The sequence below is a fragment of the Carassius auratus genome, chromosome 43, assembly GCF_003368295.1.
Source record: "Carassius auratus strain Wakin chromosome 43, ASM336829v1, whole genome shotgun sequence".
Taxonomy (NCBI): Eukaryota; Metazoa; Chordata; class Actinopteri; order Cypriniformes; family Cyprinidae; genus Carassius; species Carassius auratus.
In genome coordinates, this window is record NC_039285.1 from 5,004,634 (window position 1) to 5,024,922 (window position 20,289).

Here is a 20,289-nt window from a genome sequence, read left to right on the forward strand (position 1 = left end):
GTGTATATATTTATAGAGAGCGAGAGAGACAGAGAGTACAATATAATGAGACACTTTCAACGCCGTCGCAAAAGACACAGTAAAAGCACAGATTAATCCATGTTATGATAACTGAGGGGAAACCGTTATATCTTGCTCCCGGCCTATATTCGCAGCGGCGTCCGAAATAATTTCGCACGTTCAAAGGCTAGTGTGACCGCCCCTTTACTCTGAAAGTCCTTAACACTGGGATTTCAACACTGAAGATTTTACTGTGAAATTATGCCATATAAATAAAATGTGTTAATAAAATGCCATAAAATGTGTCAATATTTGAGGGTGGGGTGGATAATTTTATCAGTTGTTTATTTTTCATGCAAAAATACATATTGCTGTTATAGCTTCAATTAACCATTGCTATGTGAAAACTTGGTGCTCTTATATACTGTATGTCTTTAGAATGATTTGAAAATGTAACTATTTTGATATACTGAATGAAATGGTATATGGCTGGTGTTTGAATATTTCATTTCCAGTGTTGGGAGTAACGCATTACAAAAGTAATACATTACCCCACATAGCAAAAGGACTTGGCCCAAATGTGGCCTCATGTCGGCAATGGCATGTACCCTTTCAGCCAGTGCCAGGCCACGTGTGGCAATGACAGCACGGTGGGGATCCGGCAAACAACATGAGGGCCGATTGTTGGTGGGAGGAGTGTGGCCAAAATCAGGCTAAGATCTGGCAGCATATTATGTGACCCATGATAAACAAGATAAATACAATATTGCATGATAATGGTTAAATGATCACATACATTTTTTATGAAGTGTAGTATTGTTAAAATTTATTCTTTGAAAGGGCAAGTCAAAACAGAATATCAAAATTAAGCAAATCAGTCAAGTGTATTAAACTACTTATTTATGATTTTATTAAATTGTATATTATTATTCTTGGCACAAATAATCTTAGAATCCTTACATGAAAATAAAGAGAAAGAGAGAGAGTATTTAACCATTATCATATAATATTTATTTGGTTTACTATGGGACACACACTGATCTATAATAGAGATTGGGGTCACATAATTTTTATTAGTATGCTGTCATGAACAAGCATTAAATGAAATGATAATGAAAGTATTTTATTTGTATTTAAATCCTGTATCCGTGTGATGCTTGGTGTGAGGAACAGATCCATTCAAACGGCATTCATTGGCGATATGTATCTCCTTCCTCTGTAGCTATAGTTACTATTTAAAAATGCAACATTAAGAAGTTTTACCAGGGGGGCAGGGTTCCATATTTTTTTGAAGCACCCCTGGGCGCTGCCATTGGCTAGCAGACCTCCACCTGCTGTTAGCATTCCATTGACTCCCATTCATTTTGGCGTCACTTTGACAACGAATAACTTCACATCTGAGGCGTTTAAAGACTCCATTTGTCAATTAATTATTTCTAAGGAAACACAAAAATGTATAAAAGGCTCCATTACCTTGTATCTCACTGTCACAGTGTCTGGGTTGTGTTCCCTGGGTTTCCACTAGATGTCCTCCTTTCCCACGATGTCTGTCACTTTATTAATGGTCTGTTCCCTTATTTGGTCACCTTCCTCCTTGTTTGGGTTAATTGATTATTCCCCACCTGTCTCTAGTTCCCTCATTACCTTCTGTGTATTTATAGCCGGTCTGTTTGAGCATGTGTCACGGAGTCCTTGTCTATGTTTCATGCTTTCTGTAGTCTTGCCCTTGCCGTGTGTTATTGTCTGTTTTCATGTTGTTTGGATATTCTGGGTTTGACCCTGCCTGGACTGTTTACCCCTTTGGATTTGCCCTGAAATAAACATCATACCTGCAATTGGTTCTCTCCATGGTTTCCTGTATCACTGATCGTGACACTTACGTTATGGTCACGTAGAAGCAGTTTTTGTAAAAAATAGGCTAACGATTGCGTCATAACCTGCGACTCTGTTGCGCAGTAGAGAAATTACCATATGTGCAGGAGGCACATGGAAGCATAACGTCAAGGGAGATAATTATTAAGAATACTTACCAAAATTTGCTCCTGTTCATGCTCGCCTTCTCTGGAAGATTCGGTGGGTGATTCAGATTTCTCTTGGCACAGCAATTAGAAGACTTACAGATTGCTCACGGGACATCTACGTCATCAAGCTCAGTTTGAGTCTGCGCAGTACTTCACTTGTCTCCGTTAAATCCAATGGGGTCGCTGTGTCCATTGCTCTTACTGTCTATGAGTTTTACAACAACTTTTACGGCAGCGATGTCAAACGCTCATTGGCTCTTGCCGGTTTCATTTACTGTCTATGGTTTCAGTTTCGTCAGAGATTGCGACATGCCGTGTTTCCGGTGATTCGTGTTTTGAATGAGAGGTGCTGTGTCCGAAAACGCTCCCTATCCACTATATAGTGCACTATATGGGGTGTCAGCCATTTTGTAGTGCTGTCCGAATTCTGAGTGAACTACTTCATTCCCTACATTTGTCAACTACTTTTTACCCACAATTCATTCTGATTTTGAGTGTAAAACCGATGTACACTCACTGAAGCACTATTTCCCACAATCCAATGCAGAGTAGCGTCGGGCTGGAAGCGAGAGCTGGAGGGAGCGAGTTTGAATGAGAGATGAAGTTTACATCTTTATTATTTCGGTTTTAAAGTTTTTCCTACATTATTTATATTAAAATATGTTATGTAGGCAATAATATTTGACTAATTTACTGAGGTGGCATCGTTGTTAACTTACAAAAATGATGATAATTTGGTGGATAATTTACATAATAACATTAAAGAGTAACTAAACCCTAAACCAACTATTTTTAGTTAATGATCTATCAGAATGGGGCTTTATTAGTGCTGTTCATTGTTTCGAGTAACTTTTTTTACATTTGAGTATAAAGTGTTTTAATTCTACAATATATTATTTCACTAGTTCACGCTTACATATAATTAGCTGAGGTATGGTATGCGTATTTGGCGTGCTGTCCGGGGAAGGGCTCCGAGCTCGGGAATTGCCCGAAACTAGAGTACCCCCCCTTCCCCGTATATTGTAAAGTGAACTTGAAGTGAGGAGATGGGGTGGAGGAGGGATGCTGATAAACCGTCAATGGATAGAGGTAAGTCAGCGATATTTATACTGTGGGATTGATTACTTGATTGTGGTCCACCTGTGATGATTAGGCTAAGTATCTGACGCGCTCCTCCCGAATCTTCATTGATAATTACATTTCACTAGTTCACACTTACATATAATTAGCTGAGGTATGGTATGCGTATTTGGCGTGCTGTCCGGGGAAGGGCTCCGAGCTCGGGAATTGCCCGAAACTAGAGTACCCCCCAAAAAGGCAAATGTACAAGAGGACAGCCGCCAGTTTAAAGAATGCCCCCCCATAAAAGCAGAGTACTGGCGGGGGCTGATTTGGTTTCTGAGAAGTCATCTCGTTGGCAGGCTGGAAGGGCCTACGTACTCCGGAGGGAGCGACATGGGAGTTGGGAGAGTAGGCCCTACCGGCTGCAGCTAGTGAACTACGTGGTTGTTGGCGCCCGGTCGGTAGGGCTCGGGCCGATGCTCAACTGGAGCTTTTTGGCGTTGGAACGGTGAGCCCTACCGGCCGATGAGGAGGAGCAGCGTGGTTGTGGTGCCCGACCGGGAGGACCCGAGTTGCCTCGACCGGAATAGGTCACGGTGTCGGCGTACGGGCCCTACTGGCTGATAGCCCCTGCTATTCAGTGGGTGAAGGGCCTAACGCTGACCGAGAGGGCCCATGAAGCCTCCGACAGGAGATTGAGACTCAGGATGACGGACGTCTGGGTCCTCTCGGTTTGGCAGATAAAAAGCTTTTGGGCTAGCCGACAAGGAGGACTCTGGCAACATCCGAAGGGAGATCCCGACTCACGGCATTGGATGGATGAGACTCGCTTGCGGCTGGCAAGCATAGGCCCGTCCGGGAGACTCTCGCCAGACGTCTGAAGGGAGCACACGCGACAGACGGGTAAGCCTCGGCGGACGGGGAGGGTTGGAAAGGAAAACCCGACTGGGAGGACTCTCGCAGCATCCGATGGGGCCTCTAACTCAGAACATCGAACGGGTAAGCCTCGCCAGACGGGGTTAAAAGATGTGAGAGTAGCTGAGGGTAGCTTTTTTTTTTTTTTTTTTTTTTTTTTTTATGCAGGATTTGGCGAGAGGACGAGACTCGTAGCGTCGGACGGTTAAGCCTTGCCTACCGTCAAATGGAAAGGTAAGTTGCGTGGCCGAGAGACTGTTACCGACGTCCGAAGGGAGCACACACATCGAACGGGTAAGCCTCGCCGACCGTAGAGTGGAAACGTAAAGCAAGTCTGTCGAGGAGGCTCTCGCCAGCGTTCGAAGGGAGCACACACATCGAACGGGTAAGCCTCGCTGACCATAGAAAAGGAAAAGGTAAGGTTGTCTAACCGGGAGGCTCTCACCGGCGTCCGAAGGGAGCACACGCATCGAACGGGTAAGCCTCTCCGGATGGCGGACAGAAAAGGTAACGATAGGTGGCCAGGAGGCTCTTGCCAGCGTCCGGCGGGGACAAAACTGGGTGAGCCTCGCAGGCCGTAGGATGGAAAAGGTAAGTTTGTGTGGTCGTTAGGCTGTCGTCGGCGTTTTAAGGGAGTTTGCTACTCTCGGCAAGAGACGGGTTAGCCTTGGCGACCCTAGGAAGGAAGGAGAGTTTATTGTGTGTTTGGTACTTGCAGCATTTGAACAGCTTGCTTGTAGGTTTGTAACCTAAACCACGCGGGAAGGTCGTGGTTGGCTGGCCAGGAGGCTGTCGCCAGCGTCCGATGGGAGCACTCGCATCGGACGGGTAAGCCTCACTGGCCGAGGGTGGAAAAGGTCAGGTTGTCTAGCCGGGAGGCTCGGACCGACGTCCGATAGGAGCTTAGCTCCAGGAATCGAACGGGTAAACCTCTCTGGCTGAAAGACTTTTTTTTTTTTTTTTTTTTTTTTTTTTTTTTATGCAGGATTTGGCGAGAGGACGAGACTCGTAGCGTCGGACGGTTAAGCCTCGCCTACCGTCAAATGGAAAGGTAAGTTGCGTGGCCGAGAGACTGTTACCGACGTCCGAAGGGAGCACACACATCGAACGGGTAAGCCTCGCCGACCGTAGAGTGGAAACGTAAAGCAAGTCTGTCCAGGAGGCTCTCGCCAGCGTTCGAAGGGAGCACACACATCGAACGGGTAAGCCTCGCTGACCATAGAAAGGAAAAGGTAAGGTTGTCTAACCGGGAGGCTCTCGCCGGCGTCCGAAGGGAGCACACGCATCGAACGGGTAAGCCTCTCCGGATGGCGGACAGAAAAGGTAACGATAGGTGGCCAGGAGGCTCTTGCCAGCGTCCGGCGGGGACAAAACTGGGTGAGCCTCGCAGGCCGTAGGATGGAAAAGGTAAGTTTGTGTGGTCGTTAGGCTGTCGTCTGCGTTTTAAGGGAGTTTGCTACTCTCGGCAAGAGACGGGTTAGCCTTGGCGACCCTAGGAAGGAAGGAGAGTTTATTGTGTGTTTGGTACTTGCAGCATTTGAACAGCTTGCTTGTAGGTTTGTAACCTAAACCACGCGGGAAGGTCGTGGTTGGCTGGCCAGGAGGCTGTCGCCAGCGTCCGATGGGAGCACTCGCATCGGACGGGTAAGCCTCACTGGCCGAGGGTGGAAAAGGTCAGGTTGTCTAGCCGGGAGGCTCGGACCGACGTCCGATAGGAGCTTAGCTCCAGGAATCGAACGGGTAAACCTCTCTGGCTGAAAGACGGAAAAGGTTGTCCGGCCGGGAGGCTCTTACCTTCGTCCGACAGGAGCTTAGCTCCCGGATAGAACGGTTAAGCCTCGCTGGCCAAAGGACGGAAAAGGTAAGGTTGTCTAGCCGGGAAGCTCTCACCTACATTCAATGGGAGCCCTGACTCCATGCATTGGATGGGTAAACCTCTCCGTACGTAAGACAGAATGGCAAAGCAGGTAGCCGGGGGCTTTCACCTACGTCCGAAGGGAGTGTGAGCTCCTGGCAACGAACGGGTAAGCCTTGCTGGCCGCAGAATGGAAAAGGTGAGGTTGTCTGGCCGGGAGGCTCTCGTCAGCATCCGATGGGAGCTCAAGCTCTTGGCATCGAAGAGAGAAGCCTTGCCGGCCATAGGATTGAAAAAGGTAAGGTTATCTGGTCGGGAGGCTATGGCCAGCATCCGGTGTCTTTTTATTTATTAATTTATTTATTTTCTATATTTATTTTTATTTATTATATTTATTAAAATTTGCGACACCAGATGGGTAGTCTCTCCGGCCATCGGAGGGAAAATTTAGATTGTTTATCTGCGAAGAGCCCGTTAGTGTTTGGCGAAACGTAACTTGCGGTATTGGATGGGTACATCTTGCCATCGGAGGGAAAATTTGTTTGGGCTGCAATGTACTCATTGGTGTTCGATAGGTAAATGTTGGTTTTTTTTTTTTTTTTTTTTTTTTTTTTTTTTTGGTTAATCGGCCTATTTTAATCGGGTAATCTTCGCTGGTGGTCGGATGGAAAGTCCAAGATTGCTTAAGTGGGAAAGCATCTGGCAGGATTTTAATACTTGCGATGTCAAACGAGAAAGCTTTGCTGATAGTTGAATGGAGAAGGCAAAGGTTGGTTCAGCCGGGAGCCTTCTTGCAGGGCCTGGCAGGGAGTTCGATACTAAAGATGATTTATTTGTCTACGAGGGTAGACGCTGTGAGGCTTACTTGAATAATTGTTTAGCAAATCCAATGAGCTGCTTCCGATAATGAGTCAGAAAAAATCTTGGTGCAGTCATAGTATCCGAAATTAAGCTTGCAAAAATAAATTGGATTTCCTGTGCCAGTGTACCCCAAATAGGTGCCATGTATCGGCGATGTGGTCATTGTCAGCACGTGAGATCGATGGTACATATCGACGATGTAATCGTGCATGGGTGGAGTAAGAGAAAGATTCTTTATACTGTCTGAGCTTACTATTTACCATTTTGACCATGCAGGTGCACGAAAAGAGCCTATGGAATCACCAATAATCAAAAAATATACTTTCGGACGTACTGATACGCTGGTATTAAGTATAAATACTATATTTAAATACTGCTAGTTCATGTAGTCGGCACTACGGTCATCTCGCTTGTCCAGTGAATTTTTTTTTTTTTTTACCTACGGGCTCACATCATCCTTTGAGAGCACGGGCGAGCGGGAAATGCAGTGCTGAGATGGGATAACGGAGCGGTTTGATAGCCGATTTAAGGTAGGCCACCTAATGATTATTATAAAAAAACGTTGGTTGGAAAATGGGCCTAATATCGTCTTGGCTATTGTCGATACATGATGCTATCACCGCAACCTCGGATGCATGGCATGCCTTTAGGCGGAGGTGATGTGTGGTTTTTTTTTTTTTTTTTTTTTTCTTTTTTTAAGTGTTTTTTAAAAAGTGTTTTTTAGGTGTAGGAAAGGCTCCTGCGGGAGCAGACACTGCTACGGCAGTGGGGAGAACGGGAAAGGCTCCTGCGGGAGCAGACACTGCTACGGCAGTGTGGAGGTATAGGAAAGGCTCCTGCGGGAGCAGACACTGCGCGGCAGTGAGGAGGTGTAGGAAGGCTCCTGCGGGAGCAGACACTGCGCGGCAGTGAGGAGGTGTAGGAAGGCTCCTGCGGGAGCAGACACTGCGCGGCAGTGAGGAGGTATAGGAAAGGCTTCTGCGGGAGCAGACACTGCGCGGCAGTGAGGAGGTGTAGGAAGGCTCCTGCGGGAGCAGACACTGCGCGGCAGTGAGGAGGTGTAGGAAGGCTCCTGCGGGAGCAGACACTGCGCGGCAGTGAGGAGGTGTAGGAAGGCTCCTGCGAGAGCAGACACTGCGCGGCAGTGAGGAGGTTTAGGAAAGGCTCCTGCGGGAGCAGACACTGCTGTGGCAGTGGGGAGAACGGGAAAGGCTCCTGCGGGAGCAGATACTGTTGCGGCAGTGGGGAGATACAGGAAGGCTCCTGCGGGAGCAGACACTGCAGCGGCAGTGGGGAGATACAGGAAGGCTCCTGCGGGAGCAGACACTGCAGCGGCAGTGGGGAGATAAAGGAAAGGCTCCTGCGGGAGCAGACACTGCAGTGGCGGTGGGGAGGTACAGGAAAGGCTCCTGCGGGAGCAGACACCGCTGCGGCAGTGAGGAGGTACATAAAAGGCTACTTGCTTCGGCTGCTGTAGATGTTGGCTGTGGGAAGAGTAAAAAGTGTTAGTAATATTTGATGGGGCAAGCTAAATATGGATGGGTAGCCTACTGTGTTACCAGCTTAGCAATTTGTCGCCTGATTTGACAATTCCTCAGGTCTTGTCCACCTTATTATGTTCCTGTTGGAAAAGCATCTTTCCTCTCATTTGGCCTCCGGGCTCTTTAGACGGACTCCCGAGCGGATACGTTTGGAACGCTGTTTTCACGTTGTATTATGGACTGTGGAAACAGAGGCCTTTGGAAACGATTGAGCATGTTTTTTAGTCTTGTAAGGCGTTGTACCGAAAGACATGATTATAGCAGTAACGTTAACCCCTTACCAGACACCCCCCATTTTTGGCATGGAGGCAGAAATTATATACCCAAAATAAAGATGTTTCTGTTCATGATTCTTTCTGACTAGATCCATGATCAACATTTGTCCACGAGCTAACACTTTGACGTTTACCGTTCAGGAATAGGAATAGTTTTCCTGACATGATGGAAAATTAATCACTGGAATTATGTTTTAGCGAAATATTGGTCAAATATAAAAGCCAAAGTCTTTGGACTTCAATTGATGCGCGGTTTATCCAGATCAAGTAAGAGAGTGATGTTTAACGTGCTGTGGAAATGAAACGTAGACTGGGGCCGTTGGTGATGCTTGCAGCAAATGGGTTAACAGCAGTTATGTGCTATTCGCTTCCAAGTAGTTTCTAAAGAGATTTACTTTCCGGTTTTTTCGGATTACGGTCCTTAAGAGGCGATGGTAATTTTACTCACGCTTGCTATCCTGCATCTAAACACGAGGGCAGATGTGTTTTAGATTAATTTTGAGTGATCACGCCAGTGAATGGTAAAATAGGTCCCTAAATGATTTGGTCCTACCAGAAGACTTGCATGGAAATTAAAATTTTAAATTAAATTAAGCCTTTAGCAGGCACTTTTATCCAGAGACTTTTTTTTTTTATTTTTTTTTTTTAACTTATGTCTGTATCATTTCGGCGAGGTTTAAACGTGCGCGGTAAGGCGAATGTAACAATGATAATAATAATAATAATAATAATGCATTTTATTTGTAGAAACAAACGCCAAAAGCAATACAACAATTCATTAAAGACAGACAGTCTTGGATAAATGTGACTTAATCAACTTTTTAAAATCGCCCAACATAGGTGCATATCTGACGTGTAGAAGAAGTACATTCCATAGCTTAGGGGCTTTATATGAAAAGGCTCTTTCCTCCATGGTCTTTAGCTCAAATTATGGCTGGTGAAGTGAAAGAGAGAGCGAAGAGAGCGTGATGGAATATAAGGACTGATGAGTTCACAAAGATACTCAGGTGCAGTCCCATGAAGTGCCTAGTATGTTAAGATAAATTTTAAAATCAATTCTCACGTTTACGGGAAGCCCGTGTAATTGTGAAAGAACCGGTGTAATGTGTTCGCGAGGAGAAGTACAAGCGTGCGGCAGAATACTGAAGCTTGCTCAACGATTTAGCTGGAAGGCCTGAGAACGAGGCATTACAATAATCTAACCTAATGCCTTTGGCTTCGTGGTTAAAAAGTGGCATCATCATCCGACGGAACGGTGTATCTGTAGTCCAAATCTATGCGGGATCAACACCCCGGATCAGCGGGTGGCGGTAATGCACCTTTACGTTGGTTTGCCAAAACCGCCATAAAATGCTACTAGAAGAAGACGGAACTACGTCAAGACGTAGTTTAACAAAACTTTAGCCGCAAAACTGCTTTTAAATGCAACACTTTGAATGCAAACTGCCGTAAAGATCCAATGAAGAAAAAGAAGAACCTGTTTTTTAGCGTCTTCGCCTGGAAATGTATTAGTCTGCGCCGCTAGAGGAAGCGGCCTCAAACTGCCACTCGGCCGGAACGCCGTGGTGAAAGGCTGAGCCGTGGTTGGATTCTTTCTGCTGCAATCCAGCGCTCGACGAGAGCTCGGTCTCGGGCGGCACGATCGTATATCGAGCAAGACGAGCTCGGAGTTGCACGGTCTATTGGCCACGATGTGTGGCTTGGCGAGGATAGCAGCTGTCGCGATGACGCTTAATGCTGCTCGACGGCCGTGTTTGGCTGGGTAGAAATGATCTCGGGTCCGGCAAAATCAGCAGGTCTTATAAATCCCCTGTTTAGCGCTCTTCGTTGGTACGAAAATTGGGTCTGTGATAAGGTGACTGACGAAGCGAACCAGCATGCTGATAAACCGTCAATGGATAGAGGTAAGTCAGCGATATTTATACTGTGGGATTGATTACTTGATTGTGGTCCACCTGTGATGATTAGGCTAAGTATCTGACGCGCTCCTCCCGAATCTTCATTGATAATTACATGTAAAAACGTCTGAGTGCTGCCCTCTTCAGGTTGAACGGTGGCTACTGCAGTTGATTTTTCCTATTGGATGTTGCGGTGGCAAGTGACATAAGTGGTGGCAGGTGACGTAAGCAGTTTCCAGCTCACCATGCCCCTTGGTACGAGCTACCACGCCCTTGGCAGTATAAAACCATCTTGTTCCGTCGAAATCACTGTAGTAGTGAGTCAGGTGTTGGAATTGACAGTGGTCAGGATGGTTGTGACAGCACTGCTGGACTGCATAGTTTTCCAGCAGACTTTAAAATTAGGCGCCAGTGGTTGCATGCACTTGGCCTGGAAGACCGTGAGTTCCCGCCTAGAGCTGGAGTGTGCAAACTGCATTTTACACGGGATTGCTTCTCCAACGCAATGGAGGTGGAGATGGGCTTCTCCACACAGCTCGCGCTGAAAAGCGACGCGATGAGGGAGTTAAGACCGCAGTTTGAGCCAGTTGCTCGAATAGGGCTTGGGCGTTGTGACGTCATTACTTGGCGTGGCTGCAACGTTGACTGCCTCCTTTACTGCCACTCGGACTACTGCGCAGTGTTTAAACATACTCCCTCTCATCCGTGTGTCTTAATTTGATTAATTAAAAATCTATTTTAACCATTTTCAACCATTGCTGTATTGTGGGGTGTAATAGCGCAACACATAATCGCCATGGGGAAAATAAAATGAGAATGGATTAACTTTCCACCGCTTTCCTGCTTGGAGGCGCAACTACGGAGACCATAACATCTGAATATTAATTTATATAGCTTAAGTCAACATTGAAAATAAGGGAAATTTCTCGAGTTACTCATCCAAAATACGGGAAATTTCAACATTAATCTTTTTGTTGCAATCCGTCTGCTGACAGCAAAAATTCGTACTATCAAACTGCTGCATTAACTAACGTTAAGCGATTTGTGCAGCTAAGTCTAACGTGACTTTAGTTACAGATTGGCGTGAAGTCATGCTCTCACAACAACCACGCTATCTTAAAAAGCCCAACATCACGCTAAGGTTGCTTTCAAGTAAGAAAAATTATGCTTTGAAAACATCTGTTTCGCTGGAAGGGCAAGGAGTAGCAACAGGACAACAACACAGAGACTTGACAGGTCTGATGGAAGGGCTAACGGGATATTTTACAGGAAAATACTACAACGGGAAGACAGCAGGGAAAGAGCTCAAATACGTGAGAACACCGGAAAAAATGGGAGGGTTGACAGCTGCTAACTACACTTTTGAAACACATTGTTAAAAGTCCATGTGTGAATGGTTGTTAGCACTAACGGTTATTAAACTAGAGCTAGGTAACATTAGAGCGCAGCTTACCAGATTACTGTATACTGTTTTGCTGCTGTTCCGGTTCTATGATTTGCAGCTCCTGAACCCATCCATTTGTGAACTGTACATGAGACTTCAATGACTTGTAGCTTCGGAACTATTCTGAAGTGTAGGCGCTCACAAAACAAACAAGGTAGCCGAAGATATCTGTAATGCAAAAGTGGAGCAACAAGTCTCCGTCGGTACTCCACTATTTGTTGGGAATTTCATATGGATCCAAACCGTTAATAGTGCCGATTTTGTCCACATACCGGTCCCTGGCATCCCTATTTAACGTATCACTATAAATACCACACCCTTTTCGCGATTTTGACATTTTTTTTTCTTTCTCCCAACTCTGCTCTTCTTGTTCAACTTGCTGTATGTTTACATCCACGAAGCTGGCAACATGGCCGCCACATCCCAGAATGCAACTCGGTGCCCAAGCCCTATTGATATGAACAGACACCTCGACATCTTCCACTTCAGGTGAAGGTAGGTGAGAAAAGTCCTCTACTTCAAATGATCGCTCTGTTGCAAAGCTTCTTGCGTCATTACAGTCACTCCATTTTAGCGTCCCTGACAGCAGCTGTCAATCAATTCGTCACAGCGGGTCTCAGGTTCACGCTGCACTCGCTCAGCCCCGCCCTCGGATCTCCGCTGTGATCTGCCCACTTTTCAGCATTTTTCAAATATTGTCAGTGGGTGGAGTCAGGCTCTGACCAGGGGTTTAGTTACAGTTAACAGGTAGTGTATTCTGATGTAAAATTAACCTGAGGACGCTCTACAACCATCTTATCTAAGCTCAAAACGCTTCTTGAGCGGGTGTCAAGTTACTAAAAATAATAAATACATAATTATAAACATGTTTATTTTTGTTCGCAGTACGTTATTTTAATAGCATTTAATGATTATGAACATAAAAGCATTACAAACAAATTATAATTATATAACATCGATGAAACCACGAAGCTGACGTGGAGGTATGTATAACTGCAATATAAAGTAATTTTGAGTATTATTGCTATTAGTATTATTTTCTAAAATTAGCTACATGTAATATAAAAGTACATATGGCAATGTTTTTGCAACAGCTCCAAGTCTCACGGTCAGTGTAGGCTATACGTCACTGTCCGAATCCGTTCACTGTTCACTCCTTCCTGATATATTGAACTCAACTGCCATACACTATATAGGGATTAGTGAATGAGTGAATGAGTGAGTGATTTCAGACACAGCAAGGGTTTGGCTGCAGACTTGCACTTGCAGACTTGCATTCTCAGACTTACAAGGTGTTTCTCAATGTCAAGGAAGGATCCTCGGAAGCCAGTATTTCGAGGATGCTACGTCATTGACATCCGTCGAAGGACTGTTCCAATGTCGAGGATCCTCGGAATTTCAACCAAGGACTGAGTCCTTCGTTCGAAAAATATGCCATACACAGAAAAGGATGCATATGTGTATCCTTCGCGCTCTCAAATCACCCACAATCCTATGCGTGCAGCTTTGGCATCTTGTTCAAAAATTCAAGTCGGAGTGTTAACGGTTTTTATTTACGTTATCAAACATTTGTTATAACTAGAGGTGGGCATAGATTAATTTTTTTAATCTAGATTAATCTCACTGTGATCTTGAAATTAATCTAGATTAATCTAGATTAATTTAGATCAAAATGGCTCATTCGAATTCTGCCGGAGGCATTCAAAATATTTGTTACCCAAATAAAATTGACAAACAGTAAGCCTTTGAGAAGGGGTTTATCAAGCTAGCTTAGAAAAGGGGCTCATCTCCTGTTTCCAAAATGCATCACAAAGTGCTTGAAATAGCTGTAAACTAATTCCACATTGCACAAGGTGCAAACAACCTTACGCCTGTTTCGCACCACTGTTTAAGTTTTTTTTCCAAGTTTTTAGGTGTCAAGGTACAGAAACCAAATAATTAAATGTAAAATAGCACTGGATAGTCTTCAATGTAAAAAATAATTATACAATCAAACCTACATTTATTCAGACACCTTCAACATTTCTCACATTATTACAGTTTTGCTATATATATCAAAAGTTATATCTGGTGTCTGAATAATTTTTTATTTTACTGTTAAAACTTAGTAATTCAGTCAAGAGCAGTGAGTGATTTTCATTTTCATTTTCTTGGATTAACATTACAGCAGCCAGCAGCTAAATTAGGCGCGGCCCCTTTAAGAGACGATGAACGCATCCAATATAATTCACATCCCATTTTTTTTCCTCAACTGTTTACTTTCACTTAAGAAATAACTGACTGATACTTTTTCGAGCATAATTTCCAATGTGGATATTTTGACATAGTGTATGTATTTGTCGGCACAAGCACAAAAATAATCAAATTCGATGTTCAAGTGTTTTGAGACGCCTTTCTCTGCGTGAGCCCTTAACACCAGAACACCGCGGTACTGAATTGGGCTCTTTCACATCTTTTTGTTTGTTCAAACTGCGATTTGTATTTGTTCGTTCAGGAGCAGGAGGGACTTTCTCAGAACTTCTCAGAAGACAGCTCGGTTCAGTGTCGCTGTCCGTGATATGCGGCTCTCTCTCTCTCTCTCTCTCTCTCTCTCCGCACCGAACACCAGTAACCAGATACTCTGTTCAGCTTTTCCGTGTCTTGTGTTTAGATGCTTTAATGTTTAAATCCACAAGTGGTAAGGCTTAAAAACATGTGAAAAAGATAAGCTTTCATGACGATGCACAGCAGTGGCCCGTCAACTGTCCTGAGCATCAATTTAGGCTGGCCTCAGCCAGTCGGTTATATAAAATATCAAGGTGAAAGTCTTCATAGCATGCTTAGTATAGACCCAGCTCCCAACCCAACTTTGAGAATAGATTAACGGCGATGTTTTTTTTTAATCGCCCGATAAGAGTCTCACGTTAATGCAGCACGATAACGCCGATAACGGTCCACCACTAGTTATAACTGTAGTAAATATAAGTAAAGTTGAACATTTAAATGCCAGTACAAATTACTACCATATTGATATTGTAAATTATACAAATACAAATGGTTAACTGAACCGGACCTGTCATTTAACAATTGTTAACTTGGTTGCGTCATCGGCATTTCTTTTATAAATAACTAGTTAAAGCTGCAGTTGGTAACTTTTGATGCTCTAGCGGTTAATAAACAGAACTGCTTGCGTCTTGCGTAGCCGGAACTACTTCTCTCTGTTTATGTCTATGAAGAATCACAAAGGTACCGGGTTACTCCGCCGCGGTACCCCCGAAGCAATCTAAAATAGTCAGAATATAAACACTTATTATAGGTGCACCCTAGTGATTCAGGACAAGCTAAAAGCACGGTTTGGAAAATGGATTCATGGTGTACTCACTTATTATATACATTTTTCTACATTTTGAACACAAACAAAGTTATGGACCACAGCTCTGATTGGTTGTTTTCTTACCGGGAGCGGTCAGTAACTGCAAATTGCAATAGGACCACTGGGAGGAGCCAGAGGAGCTTGATTTTTTCACAGATTATCGGTCTCATATTCTACTGTCAGGACATAATGACAGGTTTAACAAATATGTAAATAATATATTTTTACAAAAGTTACCTACTGCAGCTTTAAGTTTTCCAAAGTAATTTAACGATACCATCCACAGCGTTATTCAAACGGACCTTTTCACTGACGTAATGACGCAATTACGTGCACTTGCTAGCCTGTTCCATTTACGTGTTCTCTGAATGCTAAAGAGGAGTCTCGTCTAGCCTCTGAAGGAAGTGACTTCGAAGGATCAGTCCTACCAAGGAAGTATCCTTGACATTGAGAAACGCCTACACTCTCAGACACTTTACACTTTCGCTAGTGACATCACTTGCAGTCTTTTTATTACTTTTTGTTTGAATTTCCCAACATTTTATAACAGTAGCCAGGTGGCGAAGACAAGAAAAAAGAAACTAAATTACAATGTTACTTGCACTCTCTGCTACCTGTGACACTTGCAATCAACACAAATCGTCCTTGTTGCCAATGGAGACAAGACGCTGTGGTGGTGATTTATTTTTCTTGTCTTTACCACCTGGCTACTGTTGTAAAATGTTGAGAGATTCAAACAAAAAGTGATCAATAAATAGAATATATATAAAAAATAAAGACTGCAAGTGACGTCGCTAACGTAAGCACAAGTGTCTGAGAGAGCAAGTCTGAGAATGCAAATCTGAGAGTGCAAGTGGAAGTCTGCAGCTAGACCCTTCCACACTACTATTATATTCTGCCAGAAGGGACTGCAACTGCAATGCATCGTCATTTGGATTACTTTGGTACTGCTCTTTGACATATCTGTAATAAATTTTTTGATTAAGTTACATGTCTCTATCTGTTACGTTTCTCTTATAGACAGTATACACTCACTCTTTATTGTTTGATTTGTTCTTTATAAAAATAAATAGAAAAACCAATGTTTTTTATTGCACAGTTACATGAGGTGTGGTTTTTTTTCAGGGCCAGCTAAAACTGATTATGGCCTGAGTCTTTAATCCAGTCCTGGGCCGAGGGAAAAGTCATTGTGTGGCCCAGATATGGGCCAGAAGACATAGGGAAGGTAGGGAAAGAGGAAGAGGGAAGAAGGGATGTTGGGATGAGAGGATAGGAGGGGGAGGAGGTAGGGAAGCTAGGGAGAGAGGAAGGGTGGAAGAAGGGATGTTGGGATGAAAGGATGTTTGTGAGTGGGGTGTATTGCAAGATGCAGGGAGGGGTTGAAATGGAAAGAGGTTTGTAAATGGAATTGGAGGTTGAAGGAGACCGGCTGGTCTGTGTGAGCAACAGTATAGAACATGCAATGCTCAATAGATCGCTTAAATCACAGGAAGCCCCACCTTCTGAACGAAAGAACCAAACACTGCACGTCACTGGAGTTGCCATTAGAAGCTTCCTGGTTGCTATAGAAACAGTCAGCAGTCTTACACATGCACTTAGGACTGTGCGCTTTCACTGACTAATCTTAGCCTGGATAAGGTAACAATGCTGTTGTTAGGAGCATGTTTGTCTACTTGAGGTGCTGCTGAGGTGGTGCAGATGGCTGCGGGCCCTTCTGCCGAGGTCTAGGTGGAGCGGTTGTTAACTGTGTGATCGTTCACCTGAGGCTCTGCTGTGGTATTGTTGCTGAATGATCGTTTTATGTGAGGCGCTGCTGTTGAAGCTGTATGATCGTTTCACCTGAGGCGCTGCTGGTGGTGCTGTATGATCGTTTCACCTAAGGCACTGCTGGCGGTGCTGTTGTAGCCGAATTATCGCTCCTCCTGGTGCGCTGCTGACGGTGCTGTTATAGCTGAGTGATCATTTCACCTAAGGCGCTGCTGGCGGTGCTGTTGTAGCTGAATGATCATTTCACCTGAGGCGCTGCTGGTGGAGCTGTTGTAGCTGTATGATCATTCCACCTGAGGCGCTGGTGGCGGTGCTGTTGAAGCTGTATGATCGTTTCGCCTGAGGCGCTGATGGCGGAGCTGTTGTAGCTGTATGATCGTTCCACCTGAGGCGCTGATGGCGGTGCTGTTGTAGCTGTATGATTGTTCCACCTGAGGCGCTGTTGGCTGTGCTGTTGATGCTGTATGATCGTTCCACCTGAGGCGCTGATGGCGGTGCTGTTGTAGCTGTATGATCGATTCGCCTGAGGCGCTGGAGGCGGAGCTGTTGTAGCTGTATGATCGTTCCACCTGAGGCGCTGATGGAGGTGCTGTTGTAGCTGTATGATTGTTCCACCTGAGGCGCTGTTGGCTGTGCTGTTGATGCTGTATGATCGTTCCACCTGAGGCGCTGATGGCGGTGCTGTTGTAGCTGTATGAATTTGCCTGAGGCACTGGTGGCGGAGCTGTTGTAGCTGTATGATCATTCCACCTGCGGCGCTGATGGCGGTGCTGATGTAGCTGTATGATCGTTTCGCCTGAGACGCTGGTGGAGGTGCTGTTGTAGCTGTATGATCGGTCCACCTGAGGCGCTGATGGCGGTGCTGATGTAGCTGTATGATCATTTCGCCTGAGCCGCTGGTGGAGGTGCTGTTGTAGCTGTATGATCGTTTCGCTTGAGGCGCTGGTGGAGGTGCTGTTGTAGCTGTATGATCGTTCCACCTGAGGCGCTGATGGCGGTGTTGTCGTAGCTGTATGATCATTTCACCTGAGGCGCTGATGGCGGTGCTGTTGTAGCTAAATGATCACTTCACCTGAGCGCTTCCGGTGGTGCTGCAGTTTACTGCAGGCTCGACCGCTGGGCACTGTAGAGGTGGTGCTGTTATTAGTTGTGAGGTCATCCACCTGAAGTATCACTGTGGTGGTGGCGGTGGTGATAGCTGCAGATTTAACAATGCTATTTGGGCAGAACTAACAACATTATGACACGGTGCTTGTCAGATTAGTTAGATAATTAGAAACACAGGGCCATATTCCTGTAAACAGCTGAAGTTAGGGTGAAAAAAAGGATTTTAGGATGAAAGGATGCTTGTGAGTGGGGCGTGTTGCAAGATGTGGGGGGGGGGGGGGGGGGGGGGGTTGGGAGGTAGAGAATGAAAAGAAGATTTAAAAAGAGTTGGAGGTTGAAGGGAGACCGGCTGGTCTGCATGATTGAAGACTAAAGAATACAGAAGACATGTCACTCCTTTAGTTTTGGGTGGCGTGAGGGACATTGAATGGGCATCTGGAATTTAGAAGTAGTTGTAGAAAATTATTAGAAAACACGGAGCCGTATTTCTGATAGTTTCTATTTACTTATTAAGCCATACCAGCATATGAGGCTATATGTCATGACAAAATCAGTTAATACATACAATCAATCCGTGCACAAGTCTTTAATACATACGAGTCAAGGGGGGAACAATTTAGACTGTTCAATTTGACCAACCTGCATGTCTTTGGGCTGTGAGCCGTATTGCTTTAATCAGCTGAAAGGAAGGGTATAGGAATGGATGTTGGGATGAAAGGATGTTTGTGAGAGGAGTTATGAACGAAATGTGAGCATAGAGAAGAGAGATCAGTTGAATGAAAGTAGGTGGAATTACGTCTTGCCTGCCGCTAGGGGGCGCTGTGGTTTGATGCTGTGGAGGATAATTCACGTGATGTCACGTGTGACGGAGAGTAGAGTTGCCGGAAGTGCTGGGGGGCTCAAAGTTTGTTATGACAGAAGTTTAATTGAACTCAATATATAGAATGAGAAGTTGTCGTCATAGCACAAAGCCCCTCCCTCGATATCACGGTCTCCGCCATGTTGGAATCAGAATCAGAATGAGCTTTATTGACGGATATGTTTACACATATGAGGAATTTGTTTTCGTGACAGAAGCTCCGCAGTACAACAGAATGAAAGCGACAGCGAATGATACCGGCGGCGAAACAGGATTGTTTAAATGTGTTGTTAAGAGGAGGTTCTAGCAATTATGCACTGTTTTACCATGCCTGGAAGTTACTGCTGCGTTAAAAACTGCTCCAGTACCTCACACGATACATATGGAAAACATAGGAACAATGAAATACCGTTTTTTTTAGGTTACACCAAGCGCAAAACAGCGGTATTTGGAGAAGCTCTCAAGTGGCACAGAGACCTGGACCATTTACCTCCATGCACACATATGGACATTGGGAATTATATTGTTTTTGGTTTAAGTTACTACACAATGCAGGAATTTAAAAGCCACAAGTCTTTGGAAAGTTACGAGGCTTTCTGCTGTGGCTGGGTCCATTTACAGCAGCTGATGAAAACAGTGTTGTACTGGCCAAAGTAAGTTTATTCACATGCGTTTTAGTGTGCTGTAATTACATTGCATTTAGAATTAACTGCGACTGAACACTATATTGTAACGAGATGTTCAATTTATACGAACGTTTCCAACATGTTTTGATGTAGGCTAAAGCTGTGTATGTTTAGTTATAATTTGATTTTGACCCAATGACACATACTGTGCCAGGTTTTTTTTTTGTTGGGGGCTGCAAAGTGGACAAACCAGTTCTGGGTTAGCTAGGCTAGTTAAATGTGTGATTGCGAGATGTAAATGTCCGGGTTAGAATAAGCCATTAACAGCGTGAATGCAAATTGACTTACATTGTAAACAATATTATTCCCAATGTCCATATGTGTGCACAGAGGTAAATTGTTCAGGTCTCTGTGCCGCTGCAGGGAGCTGCCTGAGAGCTTCTCCAAACACCGCTGTTTTGCGCTTGGTGTGAGCTTGTTCCTGTAAGGTCCACTTTCTTTCGCCTTATGTTTTTGCATTGCTTTAATTTCTTCCTTTTCTTTCTCGTATTCGTAGATCCGTCTCGATCTGTTCCGCCGATAAAATAAATGCGCAAAAATGAAAGCGCTCTGAAATGTTTAGTCGCGCCTCTGTGAAGTTCTGAAGGCATTGCCCCTGGTAACAGATAGCGTATCCTTCCATCAGGGACGACCGGCTCAGACCCCT